Source organism: Hordeum vulgare, chromosome 2H (assembly GCF_904849725.1).
Source record: "Hordeum vulgare subsp. vulgare chromosome 2H, MorexV3_pseudomolecules_assembly, whole genome shotgun sequence".
In the NCBI taxonomy this organism is placed as follows: Eukaryota; Viridiplantae; Streptophyta; class Magnoliopsida; order Poales; family Poaceae; genus Hordeum; species Hordeum vulgare.
In genome coordinates this window covers 331,271,781-331,291,744 of record NC_058519.1, presented here as the reverse complement: position 1 = coordinate 331,291,744, position 19,964 = coordinate 331,271,781, and positions in this window count along the sequence as shown.

Genomic DNA, 19,964 nt, shown 5'->3' with positions numbered 1-19,964 from the left:
GCAACTTGCTGCCTTGTTTTGATGAAACTTGTCAGGTTCCCGTATTTCTTACCATGCTTATGGACATCAGCCTTGTTGTCGTTTTTCTTATAAGCTGCATATGGATGCCGGTATGTGATATTTCAATGGTGTTAGCTTCCTTGCTTATGTTATGTTTCCGCCACTTTATGAGGCCTGTAAGAAGCCTTATATTTTCAGCCTGAACAAAAATGTTCTATATTTATAAATATGTCTTGTTGTACCTTCTTCAATACTTATCTGGGAAATCTTAGAACCAAGTCAGCGACTATTTTATGTTTTTCTTGCAGTAACTCGTGGCTGGAGTAAAATGTACATTGAACCTGACATGAAACTGTAGAAAATACGATGTTGTTTGTAGTTAATGTTGATTTTTTTGCTGTTTGTTGTAATATATCTGGAAACTATTTTAAAAAACATTACACAAGCATAAAGCCAGTGAAAATGGCAATCAAAGTGTTGAATCTTTGGAGGACCATCTGATTGATCCGAAAGAAAAGGTCAAACAATTTGGGAGTGCGGATACCAAGAAGAGCTTATTTAGGAATTGGCCATTGATGTCTTCCATAATTGATGTGCCCTTGTTAAGCATTGAACCTTAGCGTGTGGAGTCGGTGGATGATGTATTGTATTTATGTCATATGCTATTGAAATGAAATATACATTTTATTTGCAGTCTTTTATTCCGTTGTACTTATTTTTAATGGGCCTATCGTGAGATATGCGTGCTTCTAACAAGAAAATGCTTCAACCCAAACAAATAAGACATTTTCAATAGTAAAATAGGTATTGGGCAAGAATATAAAATTTATGATGATTCCATTTGGTCACTAGCAATGCCTCGTCAGCTTGGCCACGTCTGATCCTATGTGGCTCACACAAATGGGTAATGACCAAACCAAAATTTTGGTCGGTAGATACCTACGACCAAAATTTTAGAAAGGTCATGTTTGTTCATTCTTGACGGCCAACTGTTGGCGTTGTAAATTTGGTCAAAAAAGGTCAATAAACGACAACAATGACGAATCAATGACCAATATAGGGAGTCATAACTGACCTTATTTCTTGTAGTGTCGGGGCAGAGCTGTTGCTGCTTGCGGGCTCTTATAAGTGCAGACAAAATCAGCGGCTTGAGACGCGCAGGCGAGGAGCTATCAGCGGGCACGGCTACGGCGGCTTCGGTCACTGGACGCGTCCGCCGCGAATGGATGGAGTGCTTGGGCTCTCCTCGCCAAGTGTACGGCTCTGGGTTGGCTTGGACCGATCTTGGAGGATCCCGATGGAGAGAGGAGTTGCGGCGGGTGATGGGAATGGGTGGATGGGACAGGGGTAGGACTAGGGTTTGAGTTCTTAAATAGATAGGTGGGTTTGGATAGGGATGATACCGACCCTACGATTCGATCGGACGGTCAAGAAATATAGGTTATGGTATCCAATTGTAAAACCGATGACGGTTTAGGGTAAAACGGGATTGATCCGGACCCAACGGTCACGACCGTACTTTCGGGTCCGGGGTGAGTTTCGAGCTAGGTTGCACATAGGGTCGGTGCACTGTGCAGAGGGTCTAGGCATAGAAGAAAGGGAAAACGGGCAGCCTGGCATCGGGGTTTTAATTACCGAAAATGTCCGACACTTGACCGGTTATAGTGTCGCTATAGGTTTAACGGTTCGGACATCAAACGAGCTCCGATTGCAATGAAATTTGGTAGGAGGTCCACCTACACTAAAATAGCACCGTACGCCAACTTTCAACCCAATCTGAGAATATTTTCCGGACACTTTTAAAAACAATATTTTAATGATGTCTCGGGTGTGTGCGTGTGTGTGTGGACTCAAAACGGTCAACGACGAACATGGAGAGAACTTGAAACTAATAACGGATGCAAGTTTTGAAAACTTGCGACAACGAAGTGCCGATGCAATGCAAATGTTTTGCATGATGCGATGATGAATCCGGCAAACAACAACATCGCACGACGATAATGGAATAAGAGGGGAATCTTCTGGAGCGTCGGTCTCGGGGTGTCACAGGTTGTTTCCGACGGTAGTTGATGATGTAGACGAAGTGCTCGGAGTTGGATTTGAATCTTGTGAAGACCTCAAGGACTTTGGTGAACCAGGAAAGTTGCCCTTTGACCATGTCTATGAAACCCTTTTTGCTTGGCATATAGCAGTTATTTGTTGAATCGAATGATGAATGAAATGGTGAACACCTTGGTTGGTTGCATCCATTACTTTCCTTGTTGATAGTAGCATTGAGCATGACCGTACCATCCTATGAGGGTTATGCAGGTGGGAAGTAGATAGGTTGGTAAGTAGTTGCTACGCAACTAGGATGGGTATATGCATTGAGATCAAAAAGAAATGTTTACCAAAGCACTTTTTGAAAACCCCATCGGGTTCCACTAATGACCGAGGGAGATGATATAGGGCTAGGTAACCACTTGATGAAGAAGTGGTGTACCAAGGAAAGTGTGTGTGTTGTTTTCAAAAATGGATTGGTTTAAGTTTTGACTGTTACTCCAACCTCACATGTACGACCACGCTACACCTATATGGGAAGGGGCTTTGTCTATTACTTTGGTAGATGCTAGTAGAGAGCTTGCATTACTAGTGGTGAGAGAGCCATAGTCACTCTCACGATACGGGCTCGTGTCATGTAGGGAGACCATGGGCTGTATTCACGAATGCCGGCACACAGTTGCGTCCCCTCAGGGATGGTATGATCTTTAGCGAGTCTCGTAAGATGTACATCATAACGACGTGGGCCAAACAGTGGACTCTTTGTTTAGTGTATTCAAGGGAAAAGCATTGTTGGAGTGCTTACCTCTAAACAGTGTAAAACTCTTGGGATACCTCTAGAGAGTGTAAAACTCTTGTGCTACCTCTAGAGAGTGTAAAACTCTTGGGCTACCTCTAGAGAGGGAATAGCATTGTTCGAGTACAACGAGTCTCGGATGATACGAAAGTTCCCCAAGTCTTGTGGGTAAAGTATGCAACCTCTAGAGAGTGTACAACTATTCGAATAGCTATGTCCATACTCAAGGATAGTTTGATGACTGCTCTTGGGCTATGTCCATTGTTTACCAAACTTGGCGTGTGTGTGTGTGTGTGTGAGAAATAAGATACTTGAGCTAAGTCAGATGACTGACATGATGATTGAACATGTGATGTTTGACCGCTTCTTATATTGATACTTATAACTTGTTCATATGGATAGCTGCAACCTCATGATGCATGCTTTCACAAGTCGATTGAACATGTCATTGCACTAAAAATTTAGCTTTCCACAACTTAGTGCTATATCATGCACTGTTATTGCCTTGTTCCAAACATGGGCTGCTTGCAAGTACATTCAAAGTACTCATTGGCTTGTCACCAGTTATTTTATTGGTCGGGCATGAAAGCACAAGATAAAATGAAGAGTATCTTGGTGACGGACATGCAAGCTAGGACGCTTCCCAGTTAGACTGCGTGTAGGGTTATGGCAGATGGCATGGGTCTACGCTATCGCTGAAGATTTCCGCTACGAGTTTATGAAGATTTGGCCATAAAGGCCATATACGAGTAAAACGGTACGTAATGGATGTAAGACTCTTGTTATTCAGTTTCTATTTGTTCAGTGAGCACTGATATCTGGGATCACTATGCACGTGCATTTAGTGATCACGACTTATGAGTTGGGGTCCCCACACCCAAGCCCCTCCATCCAGCCCCCACTTCAAGCAGTTCTCTTGTGAGGTGAATGCAGCGCACCCGACGCTCGAGTATTCAGTTTTTGTGTGTCTCTACGTGGCCAGGAATTTCGTGCTCATCTGGCAAAGCCGGTTCACTCTGAAATGTCAGCTCATCATCAAGGACTGGGGCATCTTGAAGCTTTGGGGGATTTGAAGGATTTTGAGGTGCAGTATCAATATCCATCGCAGCAGATGATGACCCACCAATTTGGAACTTCAAAACGACCTTAGCACTACAAAGCACCAACAGTTGCGTTGTTAGATAAGAAACAAATACTATTACAAGTAGTGCAAAATGTGTAAAGTCACTTACCCATGACTGGTGTTGAAAGCCGGTACTTCAGTACCGCTAAATCCATCTGATGAGGGGGTTTGCTCATATTCTAGGTTGGTAGGATCCAATGGTTCTTGGAATTGGTTGGCTTGTGGATGCTGTGGGACTTAACTTCACTTTCGTTCTTGCCGTTCTTGTGGCCGAGTTATCGGGAAGATCACTTGAAAGCTCTCCAGAGATGCTCTGGGTCTTTTTCTTAGAATTGCGAGTAGTTTGTGTTTGCTTCAAAATAAGTTTTGGATCCAAGTAAACATCAGGGTGAGAAAAGGGTACCTTGCGAATGGCTCGTCTCACCCTCTTCGTGATAAATGGTTCCGAGTCTGAAGTAAGGTTTACCTCACTATCACAGGCTCGACTTGACTCAACATGTACTTGAGGATAATTTCCGTTAGCAATTTTGTTAAATGAACTGTCTTTTCCGTATTTTCCTGACGAGGGGGGTGGCTCGAGAGTAAGCATTCCACCAGCAGGAATTTTCCTTAGGCAAAGTGACAAAAGTGGAATATTAGCAAGTGAAAATAAAAAACTACAACTAAAATAATAAAGGGAATTTGACTTACGGGAGGAGCCGGGTTAGCAGCAAAAAATGGGCCAGGCCAACCAATGTTATTTTGTCCCACGTCTCTCCCAATAGCTTCTTAACTACCCTTTTAACTTTGGCTCCGACAGACCCACTTGATTGAAGCATATATGATCAGCTAGCCCTCCAGGGACTGGCGCATCAACTTGGTCTTTTGGCTAAGAGGTAGATCCCAATAAGCGATGAAACACCACATTAAATCGACGCGAGTGAGCCCATGAGAAATCAATGCCTGAATTTTGGAATAAATATGCCCAAATGTTTCCCGCTCTTCCTTAGGAGCAAAGCCAGGAAAGACTACTATGGGATTGAGCCGACTAGAGCTATAACCGACAATCTATTTTGACCCAAGGGTGAAGTGTGTGTGCAATACAACCAAGTTTTGCTCCACCCTTTAAGATGACTCGCCAAAACCACATATGGAGAGATTGATTTTTTCTGTATTTGAATTGTGAGCCCTCCAATCTCCATGTTGAGTTCATTCTTACTTTCTGTCTGGTGGTTGAAATAGAATAATTCCTTAAAGACATTTATCTCCTGCTAAATGTGCAGACACACCTCCCAGAATACTTGAAAATGGCACAAATTCAAGTGTGACCAAGATCATGGGGTGTAATGTTAAAGTGGCGGAGCATGTCAGGGAAGAATTTTCAACACCGCGATGAAATCCTCTGTCAAGATGATCCACGAAGCAGACGACTTCATTTTGACTAGGCCCGGGATCAGTCTCTTCTTGAGGGGAAGACTCTCAGTATCAACCCATTTTTGCAAGACAAGCTCTGACATGTTTGACTTCATCTAGTTGACTGCCTTGTTGGTTTTAGGAGACATGTCCGTGACAGCTCAAGACCGACGCCCCAGAAGATTCCCCTTTTATTCCGTTGCCACCGTGTTATTATTTTGTGTGCTGCGTTCATCATCGCATCATTCGTATCATCCGCATTACATCAGCATCCAGTTGCCGCCAGTTTTCAAAACTTGCATCTGTTCGTAGTTGCCGGTTCTCTCCGTGTTCGCCATTGTTCATTTTGAGTCCAGACACACACGCACGCGCCCGCGACATTGTCAAAACCTTGTTTTTAAAAGTGTGTATAAAAATTTCTCTGATTGGGTTGAAACTTGACGTGCGGTCTTATTTAGATATAGGTAGGCCACCTGCCAATTTTCGTTGCAATCGCAGGCCGTCTGGTACCCGAACGGTCTACCGTAGAGGCACTGTCTTCGGTTACTCGTCGGACGTGTTTCGGTGTGTTAAATCACGTTGCCGCGCCGCTCCATTTCCCTCTCGTCTCCGGCTATCCACTCTACACAGCCACCTAGACATTCCCGCGTCCGTGGCCGTTTGATCACGATCACGTGGTCCAAAACAGAGCCAGATTCGGATAACCCTAGCCCCTATGTCTATAAATAGACAACAAATCCTCTCTCTCTCCCTCGTTTTCCACGCCACCCCTCAAACCCTAGCGCAGCCTGCACCTACTCTCTCCTCCCTCAGCCATCGGGGCCCGCCTGAGCCTGCAGCCAGCCCTCCCGGCCCGGATCCGTCGCCAGCTCGTGGGGAGGAGCCCCCGAGCCAGCCCTTGCCCGAGCAGCAGCCCGAGCTGCCCTAGCTCGTGCCGCGCCGCCTGCCCCCTTGCCCCTAGCGCGCCGCCGCCCCTCGGCCTTCCCCGTCAGATCCACCATCGCGCCTTGGATCCCGTCGTCGGACCCAACCGCCAGCAGCCGTCGTCTCGTCGGAGTCCCGAAAATCGCTGGCCACCGCCTCGCATTGTCGTGCCTCCCGCATCCTCGATTCGGATCGAAGAGATCCTGAACCGCTGCCAGTGGAAGCAAGCGGAAGCCTGGGCCGCTTCCCCGCATGGGCCTGGGGTAGAGCGAGCCCAGCCGGCCTCGTCGCACCGGCCCATCTCCAGCTAGCGCCGGCCCAGCGCACCGCCCCCAAGCCAGGCCGCCCCTCCTCTCCAACCGGGCCCAGCCCGAGGTGAGCCGCCCCGCTATGCCCCGCCTGGGAGTCTGATAGTTAACTTGCGCCCACCAGTTCGGCCCGTAGGTTTTTTTTAATTATCCGGGGAATTTACTAATTTCAGAAAAATGCATAATTTTCAAACACGTGTAGCTTTTAATCCGTGCGTCGGCTCGGAATAATTTATATATGTAACTCGTGTAGTTTTTCACCTAGATTCACATTTTAGAACTTGCATGCATGTTTGAAGTGGTTAGACCCGCGGTATGCCTAGATTTGCATGGTGTCCTATTATGCTAATTATTCCGTAGATATTTTTATGTGTGTCCGGGTTGCTCAAATGCCATAGGTAAAATGCTCATGTTATTATAGACATTTTGCCATGTATTTTAGAGTAGTTGTTTTCATTTTTGCATGTAGGTTCCGATGCTAGTGTGTTATAACATGTTTAGGACATATTCTTGCATATACGTGTGGCGATATTTTTATTTTTGCAACCCCACATATTATACATGTTTTAGGGGTAGCAAAATTCAAAGAATTTAAATGTGCATTTAGTTCTAGCTTTTGAGCAAGTTAGTGCGCGTGGTATTTTGCCATGTTGCCTTTTGTTTAATTTGTGGGATTATGCCGTGCATTTTATGGATGAGTTGTCAACTAGAGATATGCCCTTGGATGTGTATGCTAGGCCCTGGTAATTTTCATTGCAATAGAAATCCATGTTTAGGTGTTGTTTCCTTGTTGACAACATGCTAGAAAATAGTGTTGATTTGGAGATGCTGAAATATTTCTAAGTCTGAAATCTGTTATATTTTGTTGCTGTCTTTCCATGAGTTAATCTGGTGATCTATAGCTCTTTTGAGGCTGGTGCAATGGAGTAAGTTGTAGTCCTTAAGATTCTCTAGGATGTTGTGAATTTTCATGCCATTTGTTGCCCTGTAGAATATATTTTTTCTGCTGTCGACATGCCTTCAGACCAAAAACTGCAATATCAAAAACTGATATTTTCACCAAGTCTGAAACTGTGTGTGAGATGCCATTTTGTGACTTCTTTTCCTAGTGATTCATGCTTCCATTCTAGATGTTATTAGTAGTATGTTGTAGTGCATCTTTCCCTCTACTGTATCATTCCTTGTTTGAGCATTTTAGATTTATGTAGCTCGTTGTTTTGGGGTGTAGAAAATGCTATGTGGCTGATTTTGGCAGATTATGTCTATTTCTTGTTTAGCTCGTAGTTATTGAACCCTTGCTCCGTTTTGGATGTGTCCTACATGAAACCTGCTTGGAATCTTGTGTAGTTTCATAATATGTTGCCGCCTTCTTGGTTTGGGATGCTTGTGACTGTCGTTGCACACATATTGCGATCATGCCATCATATCTTGTGGTGTTCGTATCTTTTGAACCCTAGCTCTGTTGGAGATGTTCTCTATGTGTAAACTGATTGGAAGGACGCGTAGAATCACGTGAACCTATTTATTTCTCTGTTTTCCAAGTATTAAAACATGTTAGTTCAGATCCGGATAGAATTATAAATTAACGAGTGGGGTTAGTCCGGAGATGCTATAAGTCGTTTCCAACCTCATTTAAAATGCCTAGATAGGTAGATTAATTACGCTTCACCTCTTGCCATGTTTAACCAACATTTACAATTGTTGGGTACCTTATCGAGATAGAACTAAATAAATCATATATGGAGTTTCATCAATATGCAACTGGTTGCCTATTGAACTTCACTTAATGTGTAGTATTTGATTGTTGTGAATTGACATGCCATGTCTTGCATATATTCAACTGATCATGCATCATATGTGGATTGCATTTTTTCGTGCATATGCCGTGGTTAATATCTGTGTTGATGTTTGTTTCCGGTTTCCTTCGTCTCGCTAGAGTTCTGCAAGCATGTCGAAAGTGAGGATCCGTTCGACTTCGTCGGTTCGTCTGCTTCACGGAGTCATTCTTCTTTCAAGAGGGATCTCAGGCAAGATGACCATCTCCCCAGATATCATTACTATCAATGCCATGCTAGTTGTATCGTTTCTAGCGCTATGCCTCGTTGCCTACCACCTGTTAAATGTCAGCCTCTCAACATTGCCATGAAAACCTTCAACCTGTTCACAACCTAGCAAACCACTGATTGGCTATGTTACCGCTTGCTTAACCATGTGTTTGTGTTGCTAGTTGCAGGTGGAGTTGCTTCCATGTGATAACATGTGTTTCTTGTTCTATCACCCTATTAGTGCTATTTAAATTAATGCACCTATATACTTGGTAAAAGGTGGAAGGCTCGGCCTTTCTAGCCTGGTGTTTTGTTCCACCTTTGCCCCCTTTGTTTCGGCTACCGGTGTTATGTTTCATAATTGATCGCTCCTAACATGATCGGGGTTGTTATGGGGACCCCCTTGATAATTTGTCTTAGATTAAAACTGGTCTGGCAAGGCCCAACTTTGGTGGTACATTTGCCTAATAACCTAATAAAAATGCATAGGGACCCGCCGTCACCCACGGAGTAATTAATCAACCCCCGGGCCAGTGGTCCACATGAGTGTTTGTCCAAACCTGAGCGATGACCGGCGCCACTTGGCCACCGAGGGTTTAGCCAACCCGACGTCTAGCTCATCCCTGTTGTCCAGAGAATGATATACGCGGCTCCTATCGGGATCGTCGACACGTCGGGCGGCCTTGCTGGATTAGTTTTACCTTTGACGAATGTCTTATGCATCGGGATTCTGGTGATGCTTTCGGTAATCTCAGAGTGGAGGTTTTCCACTAACGAGTCCGACGAGATCGCGAGCTTCGTGATCGAGGATTTCTATGCGGCTTGTGGTAATTTGTGATGGACTAGTTGGAGCACCCCTACAGGGTTAAATATTTGGGAAAGTTGTGTCCGCGGTTATGTGGCAACATGGAAACTTTGTTTAATATCCGGTTCTACATAACTTGAAGTTAATTTAATTAAAATATGCCAAATGAGTGCGTAACCATGACTGTCTCTTTCGTGAGCTCCTTCTCCGATCGAGGCCACGGTGGGGTTATGTTTGACGTAAGTAGGTATTCATGATCATTCATTTGATCATCAGTAGTTCACGTCCTCTATGCGTAGATCATCCCCCTCTTCTTTCTTGTACTCGTAAGTTAGCCACTAAATACATGCTTAGACGCTTGCTACAGCCTCACCACTTAACCATACCTCACCCATTAAACTTTGCTAGTCTTGATACCTTTGGAAATGAGATTGCTGAGTCCCCTGTGGCTCACCGATTACTACAACACCAGTTGCAGGTACAGGTAAAGGTTACTTGACACGAGCGCGTTGATTGTTCATTTGGAGTTTCTTCTTCTTCATCAACGATTAATGATGGGTTCCAGGCCGGCAGCCTCGGATAGCAAGAATGGACGTCTTTATTTTCTCGTTTGTTGTCGTCCGTAGTCGGACCCTGCTCTTCTTCGTGATATTTATGTATTGTACTGATGTGACTCTGATGTAGCTTGTGGCGAGTGTAAGCCAATCCGTATACTTTTCTCTTTAGTACATGTACTTGTAACGATATCCATTCTTGCAAAATGATGAGATGAGCTTCTATCCCTGACGAGGCCCTCGCGCAAAAATAAGGATAGGATGGCATCTTGGGCGTTACAAGTTGGTATCAGGGAAGTACCGACCTAGGAGCCCCCTTGATTGATCGAACTTAGCTGAGTCGAGTCTAGTGAAAAACTGCTTTGAGTCTAGTTATATATTAGAGAGTAGGATTCTTTTTTCTCCTCTTCTATGCTCTGGTGAGGAATCTTGACGTAATAATTTTAATTCTACTCCTCTTCTCACTCAAATTTTTTCAGGATCATGCGGATATTTTGGGAATCTGTATGATGTCGATGTGACGGGTTCTGTCTTGGTGCCTCCTGTGTGACTTGATTTATTCGGGGGAGTTTAGATCCAGGGGATTCTTGAGCACATCATTATCATTCAATACTAGTAGTGGCGAGAGGAGTCTGGCTTCCCTAGTACTGGTGCAGAGAGTACCGGATGTATCGCCATACTTTGTATTGTTGTGATGACGAGTGTATGAGATAGATGAGATTCCAAGATTCTGGTTATGTGTTGACGGATGTGATACACTGGACGGGTTAGTATAGGAGTTGAGTGATATATTACTCCTTGTATCCGTGGACCAGATTGCATGACCAGAAATTTCGGGAGTTCTTAGGTGGGAATTCAAGTAGTTACTTATAGGACAATCTTCCAACAAATGCATGATGTTAGGTTGGGGTTCGACATCTAGTGTTTCATGTGTTCACGGTCGACTTACAACGGTTCTCGTTGTGTCTTAAAGAGTCCTTGTATCTTGCTACCACTCGGGGACGCTTTGTATGCCGTGTGCACTGCCTTGTACAGGATGGCTACTATAAGGATCGAGCCCGTGTGATCCTGTCCACGAAAATATCGGACGAAATCTCTCTCATGATTTTTTCTGGCTTGTTTCATAAGCCTCATCCCTTTGTTTTTGTTGGAGTATGGTAATTCAAGTTGCTTCGATGTCAAGTGGTGATTTCGGATCTTTCCTAAAAGGTCTTCTCATATTTTTATGAGAGTGCTAATTTTTTTGCTCTATAAATTGTTGTCAACCAGAGTCGTCATATCAATTCTTTTCCAACCGGTGTGCTTCTCTTCAAGTGAATTCAAGCCTCTCCAGTTTTGCAAGATCATTCTCTCATTTCTTTCCGGAGTTTTTCTCATCCATCCCAAGTTGTCTTTGTTTTTCCCGCCCTCCCACCCTTTTTCCTCAATGATTCAATTTTCATTCAAGACTTTTCTTTTCATTGTTGCTTCCGCTATCTTTTCTTCCGTGTCCTATCCGGTGATTCATTGTGAAGATTCTAAGGAGCTTCGTGTTCATCTTATTCAGTATTGTTATCTTTTCTGGTGAATTTGATTTAGTTATCCGTGTTCATCATATCCTTATCATCCTTTAAATTCTTTCCCATGTTGAAAATTCTTATCAATTCTTCTTGTTGTCATTCCTCTCTTTTCTATCCCGGGTGTTGAAGTCATCTCAGAAAGTTCTTGTTTTCAATTCTTTCTATTATTTCAAGGGTCGCACCTCATCAAGTTTTCTTTATACCGGTGCAATATCTCTCTTGTAAGTAATTTTTTTCAACAGTGGTTTCTTTGAGTGGGCCCATAACCCAAAGGTTCTTTCCCAGGATCTTTTCTCGCTCTTTTGTAATATTTCCGGTGCTCTCTAATTCTTTTCCAATATGACATAAGAATGATTTCCATCAGTCATATCCCATCTCCAAGATCTAATTGAATTTATTTCTCATAGTTGGCTCAACCTTTCATTCTTCTTTATTCCGGAGTGTCTCAGTTATTCTTGGTGGTGTTCTCCTCCTCATTTTCAGCTTGGAAGACCGAAGGAGTGTTTATCTCATATCTTGGTCCATTCTCTTGAAGATTCATCATTTCAGCTTTCTGGCATCATCGTCAATTGTTTTCAACCATAATAATCCCTTTCTTGCTATCCGGTACATTTCTCAATTGTTTTCATTCTTGATCCTCCGAAGGCCATCATTTCAGAAGATTTCTTTGTTCTCAGCTTTTAGCTTTCATCCTCAAATTTTTCTCAATTGTTGTCCCTTCATTCGTCTCTCAATTATTCCGGTGCCTTGTTCAGTTTTCTGTTAGGCGGCTCAAGATCTCGTCATTCTCAAGGTGTTCTTCAAGATTCTGGTGCTAGTAGTTCTCTTTTTTCTTCTTTGTTCTTTTCTTGCCAAGATCTAGTTTCGATTCTTTCTAACGGAGGCCTTGTGGTGTTGCTCTCTTCAATCTATCTTTTTGTCTTTTCAAGATCATATGGTTCCCTTGTTCATTTTAGTTAGTTTGTTGTGAATCTTGTCAAGTTCTTTCTATCTTATCGAATTTTGTCCTCTTTTCCTACCGAAGTGCTTCCCAAATGTTGTGTGAATTCTTCCTTGTTTCCTATATCATTCTTCATCTCTTTGCAACCTTCAAGATTCATTGGTTTCACTCGTTTGTCAAAGAAGCAACTAAGTTCTACCTCTTGCCCTTTATCATCCTATTCCCATTTCATTTTTGGATCTCGGGTCGAGATCCTCTTGTAGTGTAGGAGGGTTGTGAAATCCCAAGACCGACACCCCAGAAGATTCCCCTTTTACTCCGTTGCCGCCGTGTTATTATTTTGTTTGTTGCGTTCATCATCGCATCATTCCATCATCCACATTGCATCGGCATCCAGTTGCCGCCAGTTTTCAAAACTTGCATCTGTTAGTAGTTGTCGGTTCTCTCCGTGTTCTCCATTGTTCATTTAGAGTCCAACCACACACGCACGCGCCCGCGGCATCATCAAAACCTTGTTTTTAAAAGTGTGTATAAAACTTTCTCTGATTGGGTGGAAACTTGACGGGTACTCTTATTTAGATATAGATAAGCCGCCTGTCAATTTTTGTTGTAATCGGAGTCCGTCTGGTACCCGATCGGCCGACCGTAGCGGCATCGTCTTCGGTTATTCGTCGGACGTGTTTCGGTGTGTTAAATCGTGTGGCGGCACCGCTCCATTTCCCTCTCGTCTCCGGCTAGACACTCTACAGAGCCACCTAGACATTCCCGCGTCTGTGGCCATTTGATCGCAATGACGTGGTCGAAAACGGAGCCGGATTCGGATAACCCTAACCCCTATGTCTATAAATAGACAGCAAACCCTCTCTCTCCCTCGTTTTCCGCGCCACCCCTCAAACCCTAGCTCAGCCACCACCTCCTCTCTCCTCCCTCAGCCGTCGGGGCCCGCTCGAGCCCGCAGCTATCCCTCCCGACCCGGATCCGCCGCCAGCTCGTGGGGAGGAGCCCCCGAGCCAGCCCTGCCCGAGCAGCAACCCGAGTTGCCCTAGCTCGCGTCGCGTCGCCTGCCCCCTCGCCCCTAGCGCACCGTCGCCCCTCGACCTTCCCCGTCAGATCCGCTTCGTGCCTTGGATCCCGTCGTCGGAGCCAACCGCCAGCAGCCGCCGTCCCGTCGGAGTCCCGAAGATCGTCGGCCGCAGCCCCGCATCGTCATGCCTCCCGCGTCCTCGATCTGGATCGAGGAGATCCAGAACCGCCGCTAGTGGACTGCGAGCGGAAGCCTGGGCCGCTTCCCCGCATGGGCCTGCGACAGCGCGAGCCCAGCCGGCCTCGTCTCCCCGGCCCATCTCCAGCTAGCGCCGGCCCAGCGCACTGCTCCAAAGCCAGGCCGCCCCTCCTCTCCAACCGGGCCCAGCCCGAGGTGAGCCGCCCCGCTACGCCCTGCCTGGGCGTCTGATAGTTAATTTGCGCCCACCAGTTCGGCCCGTAGGTTTTATTAATTATCCGACGAATTTACTAATTTCCAAAAAAGCATAATTTTGAAACACGTGTAGTTTTTAATACGTGTGTCGGATCGGAATACTTTATGTATGTCACTCCTGTAGTTTTTTGCGTAGATTCACATTTTACAACTTGCATGCATGTTTGAACTAGTTAGACCCGCCGTATGCCTAGATTTGCGTGCTGTCCTATTATGCGAATTATTCTGTAGATATTTTTATGCGTGTCCGGGTTTCTCAAATGCCATAGGTAAAATGCTCATGTTATTAGAGACCTTTTGCCATGTATTTAGAGTAGTTGTTTTAATTTTTGCATGTAGGTTCCGTCTCTAGTTTGTTATAACATGTTAAGGACATATTCTCGCATATACGTGTGGCGATATTTTTATTTATGCAACCCAACATATTATACATGTTTTCGTGGTAGAGAAATCCATAGAATTTAACAGTGCATTTCGTTATAGAATTTGATCAAGTTAGTGCGTGTGATATTTTGCCATGTTGCCTTTTGTTTATTTTGTGGGATTATTCCGTGCATGATATGGACGAGTTGTCAACTACAGATATGCCCTTGGATGTGTATGCTAGCCCCTGGTAATTTTGGTTGCAATAGAAATACATGTTTAGGTGTTGTTTGCTTGTTGTCAACATCCTAGAAAATAGTGTTGATTTGGGGATGTTGAAATATTTCGAAGTCTGAAATCTGTTATATTTTGCTGTTGTCTTTCCATGAGTTAATCTGGTGATCTATAGCTCTTTTGAGGTTGGTGCAATGGAGTTAGTTGTAGTCATTAAGATTATCTAGCATGTTGTGAATTTTCATGCCATTTGTTTCCCTGTAGGATTTATTTTTGCTGCTGTCAATATGCCTTCAGATCGAAAACTGCACTGTCAAAAACTGATATTTTCACTAAGTTTGAAACTGTGTGTGAGATGCCATTTTGTGACTTCTTTTCCTAGTGATTCATGCTTCCATGCTAGATGTTATTAGTAGTATGTTGTAGTGCATCTTGCCCTCTACTGTATCATGCCTTGTTTGAGCATTTTAGATCTATGTGGCTCATTGTTTGGGGGTGTAGAAAATGCTATGTGGCTGATTTTGGCAGATTATGTCTATTTCTTGTTTAGCTCGTAGTTGTTGAACCGTTGCTCCGTTTTGGACGTGTCCTACATGAAACTCGCTTAGAATCTTGTGTAGTTTCATAATATGTTGCTGCCTTGTTTGTTTGGGATGCTTGTGACTGTCGTTGCACACATATTGTAATCATGCCATCATATCTTGTGGTGTTCATATCTTTTGAACCGTAGCTCCGTTGGAGATGTTCTCTATGTGTACATTGATTCGAACGACGCGTAGAATCACGCGAACCTATTTATTTCTCTGTTTTACAAGTATTAAAACATGTAAGTTCAGATCTGGACAGAATTATAAATTGACGAGTGGGGTCAGTCCGGAGATGCTATAAGTCGTTTCCGACATCATTTAACATGCCTAGATAGGTAGATTAATTACGCTTCACCTCTTTCCATGTTTAACCAACATTTAAAATTGTCGTGTACCTAATCGAGATAGAACTAAATAAATCGTATGTGGAGTTTCGTCAATATGTAACTCGTTGCATATTGAACTTCACTTATGTGTAGTATTTGATTGTTGTGAATTGACATGCCATGTGTTGCATATATTCAACTGATCATGCATCATATGTGGATTGCATTTTGTCGTGCATATGCTGTGGTGAATATCTGTGTTGATGTTTGTTTCTGGTTTCCTTCGTCTCCCTAGAGTTCCGCAAGCGTGTCGGAAAGTGAGGATCCGTTCGACTACGTCGGTTCGTCTGCTTCACGTAGTCATTCTTGTTCCAAGCAGGATCTCAGGCAAGATGACCATCTCCCTAGATATCATTACTATCAATGCCATGCTAGTTGTATCGTTTTGATCGCTATGTCTCGTTGCCTACCACCTATTAAATGTCAGCCTCTCAACATTGCCATGAAAACCTTCAACCTGTTCACAACCTAACAAATCACTGATTGGCTATGTTACCACTTGCTTAACCATGTGTTAGCGTTGCTAGTTGCAGGTGGAGTTACTTCCATGTGATAACATGGGTTTCTTGTTCTATCACCCTATTAATTCTAGTTAAATTAATGCACCTATATACTTGGTAAAAGGTGGAACGCTTGGCCTTTCTAGCCTGGTGTTTTGTTCCACCTTTGCTCCCTTTGTTTCGGATATCAGTGTTATGTTTCATAATTGAGCGCTCCTAACATGATCGGGGTTGTTATGGGGACCTCCTTGATAACTCGTCTTAGATTAAAACTAGTCTGGCAAGGCCCAACTTTGGTGCTACATTTGCCTAATAACGTAATAAAAGTGCACAGGGACCCGCCGGCACCCGCGGAGTAATTAATCAACCCGTGGGCCAGTGCTCCGCATGAGTGTTGGTCCAAACCTGAGCGATGTCTGGCGCCCCCTGGTCACCCAGGGTTTAGCCAACCCGATGTCTAGCTCATCCGTCATGTCCTGAGAACGAGATACGCGGCTCCTATCAGGATCCTCGACACATCGGGCGACCTTGCTGGATTAGTTTTACCTTTGATGAATCTTTTGTGCATCGGGATTCTGGTGATGCTTTGCGTAATCTCAGAGTGGAGGTTTTCCACTAAGGAGTCCGACGAGATCGCGAGCTTCGTGATCGAGGATTTCTATGCGGCTTGTGGTAATTTTTGATGGACTAGTTGGAGCATCCTTGCAGGGTTAAATCTTTCCGAAAGCCATGCTCGCGGTTATGTGGCAACATGGAAACTTTGCTTAACACCCGGTTCTAGATAACTTGAAGTTAATTTATTTAAAATATGCCAAATGAGTGCGTAATCGTGATTGTATTTTTCGTGAGGTCCTTCTCCGATCGAGGACACGGTGGGGTTATGTTTGACGTAAGTAGGTGTTTAGGATCATTCATTTGATCATCAGTAGTTCATGTCCGCTATGCGTAGATCATCCCCCTCTTATTTCTCGTACTCGTAAGTTAGCCACTAAATACATGCTTAGCCGCTTGCTGCAGCCTCACCACTTAACCATACCTCACCCATTAAGCTTTGCTAGTCTTGATACCTTTGGAAATGAGATTGCCAAGTCCTCTGTGGCTCACCGATTACTACAACACTAGTTGCAGGTATAGGTAAAGGTTACTTGACGCGAGCGTGTTGATTGTTCATTTGGAGTTTCTTCTTCTTCTTCATCGATCTAGGATGGGTTCTAGGCCGGCAGCCTAGAATAACAAGGATGGATGTCGTTCTTTTCTCGTTTCTTTTCGTCCCTAGTCGGACCCTGCTCTTTTTCATGATATTTATGTAATGTACTGATGTGACTCTGATGTAGCTTGTGGCGAGTGTAAGCCAATTCCATATACTCTTGTCTTCAGTACTTGTACTTGTAACGATATCTATTCTTGCGAAACGACGAGATGCGCTTCTATCCCTGTCGAGGCCCTCGCGCCAAAATAAGGATAGGATCACATCTTGGGCGTTACAATGTCCTCGTAAGGAAATTTGGAAAGTACATATGAGTTGGCACTAGCAAAATCCGGCTAGAATACGGCCAATGAATTAGAAGCCGGTTTGAGAGTTTTTCTAGTAAAGAGCTCGCAGACACACGAGCAAGCTATTGATGATATCTATAGTACTTTGCAATTTTTATAAATGGCTGATGAACAAATAATTTTCACCCCAAAGCAGTTGGGCGAATGGAACTAATAAATCAAAAAGAAAGAAGATAAAAATCCCTAAAACTGGCAGAAGAACTAATAGTGAAGCATCTGTGAAACTCATAGACAAACTGCGGCAGATCCATAGTACTATGGAAACAAAGCGTACGTAAAGCTAAACACTATTAATGAGGGTCGCAATGGCAACTAGATATACAACTATTGTTTTGATAAAATCTAACGAACTTAAAGCAACATCTCCGATGAACTACGAAGAATAGCGAAGACCTAAAGAAGTATATGGGGAATCACATGATTTGAGTAGAGTAGATTTTGGGGTCACTGTGCTCCCAAGGAAGGCCGTAGGTGATGTGGGTGAACTCTAGCGATGACATCGAAGGGATGAGTCCTCTCACAATTTGAACTCTGGCGGGCTTGAGTGTAACATTGGATGCGAGGGGAAGAAGATGAGATAAAAGTGAAAGAGGGGCCCTAGGAGGTCTATTTATATGGAAGGTGAAAGCCGAGACGACGTAGTGAAAATGCCAACCTTCACAATAACTCTTGGCAAAAAAGGCGCCTCGATTTCTATGTTGACTGTATTTTATGTCTATACCCACAAAGATTCATGATGATGACATGTGGAGATAGTGGATGACGATAGACTGATGTCACTGTACTGGTGGTGGATAAATTACTAAGGTTAGGGGGAATCAAATGACCTGGCGAATAAACTGGCTCAGTCGGGTTTCGAGAAGGCGGCTTTTTGAAATAAGAAAAGGATGTCGACTCATGGATGGATTCAAAGTTTTAACTTATCATATTCATGAAATTTTCCTCTATCTCTTTTCAGGATGGAGTTTAACATGGAAGAGTCCAAGCTAAACTAGGGGCTAATGCTGGGGATACTCCCCACGGGTATGACCTGGCACAATGAATGACCCAACAATGCACTATATCAAGCCCTTCATTGACCCGGGTTATACAAGGCGACTCTTAAGAAAGCAACGAGTGAAAGACAAAGACATGTCTATGGGTCGGCTTAATGTGGAGACCATGGGAAAGCTTGTGGAGAATGTCTTGATGAGATTAATTGAATACGAGATAGACCAACACTCGGGTCGACAAGCACGAACCAGACTCTCTTGTAACCCTAGGGGCCCGACCTATTATATAAAGGAATCCCCAGGAACAAAACAGATAGACAAGAAACCCTCGAGACCTAGGTTACCGAGTCCGCACCCTTATAATTGAGATCATCATCATCAATAACACACAAGCAGGATGTCGGCTTTTACCTCCACCGGAGGGGCCGAACCTGGGTAAACTCGTGTCTTTCTTCCCAGTCAACCCCATCTAAGCAACCACTTATTTACGGGTGCTCCTAGAATTAGTGCTTTTACAAGGACATATTTCGTAACCAAACCATGACAGCCACCTCAAGTCTCTATTCCGCTGTGTGCCCATATGGATCGCTATTTCGGTGCCCTGTTGGAGCGGGGATCAATCACAGAGGGCTTCTACATTAACCTTGCTGATCCAATGGTAACGTGTGAGTAGTTCTCCATAGACCTACCAGTCCGTAGTTAGTACCTACATGGCTATCTTTCTTTCTATTTTCTTCATTTCCATGATAACTATGGATCCCGCGTTGATCTATCTTAGGTAATCACTCTTGTGCTGTGCGTTTGTTGGGATATTATGAATGGTGGGTTTGTGTTCATATTATTGATGAGATTATATTGAGTTCCTTCTAGTCTTCCATATATATGCATGATTATGATAGCTTCGTAATTCTCCTCGATCTATTGATTTGGTTTGGCCAACAAGATTGATTTATCTTCAGCGGGAGAGGTGCATTGTAGCGCGGTGCTCAATCCACTACTGTAGGATGCTGCTAACGTGACACTACAATGAGAGACCCTTCGACCAAACTTTGTGCAATGCATGAAACAAAAACGATGATGTACAAAAATCGTCAAAAAGGATGCAAAACTTTTGCGATGTTGGAGACATCAAACACGGTTCATATTAGAGTTGCATCTGCAAAGCGTGGCATACTGTTCACTCCAATGAACTATTTGCCATGAGGCACAACAACATAAATGGGAAGCGAGATGAAGGTCTGTGCGATATATGAGATACAATTAACTCGTATGAACTATTTGTGATTAGGCAACACAACAAAAATGGTTAGCTAGGTCACAGGTGTGTGCGTTATGCGACATAGAATTCACTCGGATCAACTATTTGCATTCAGCCAAGTGAACAA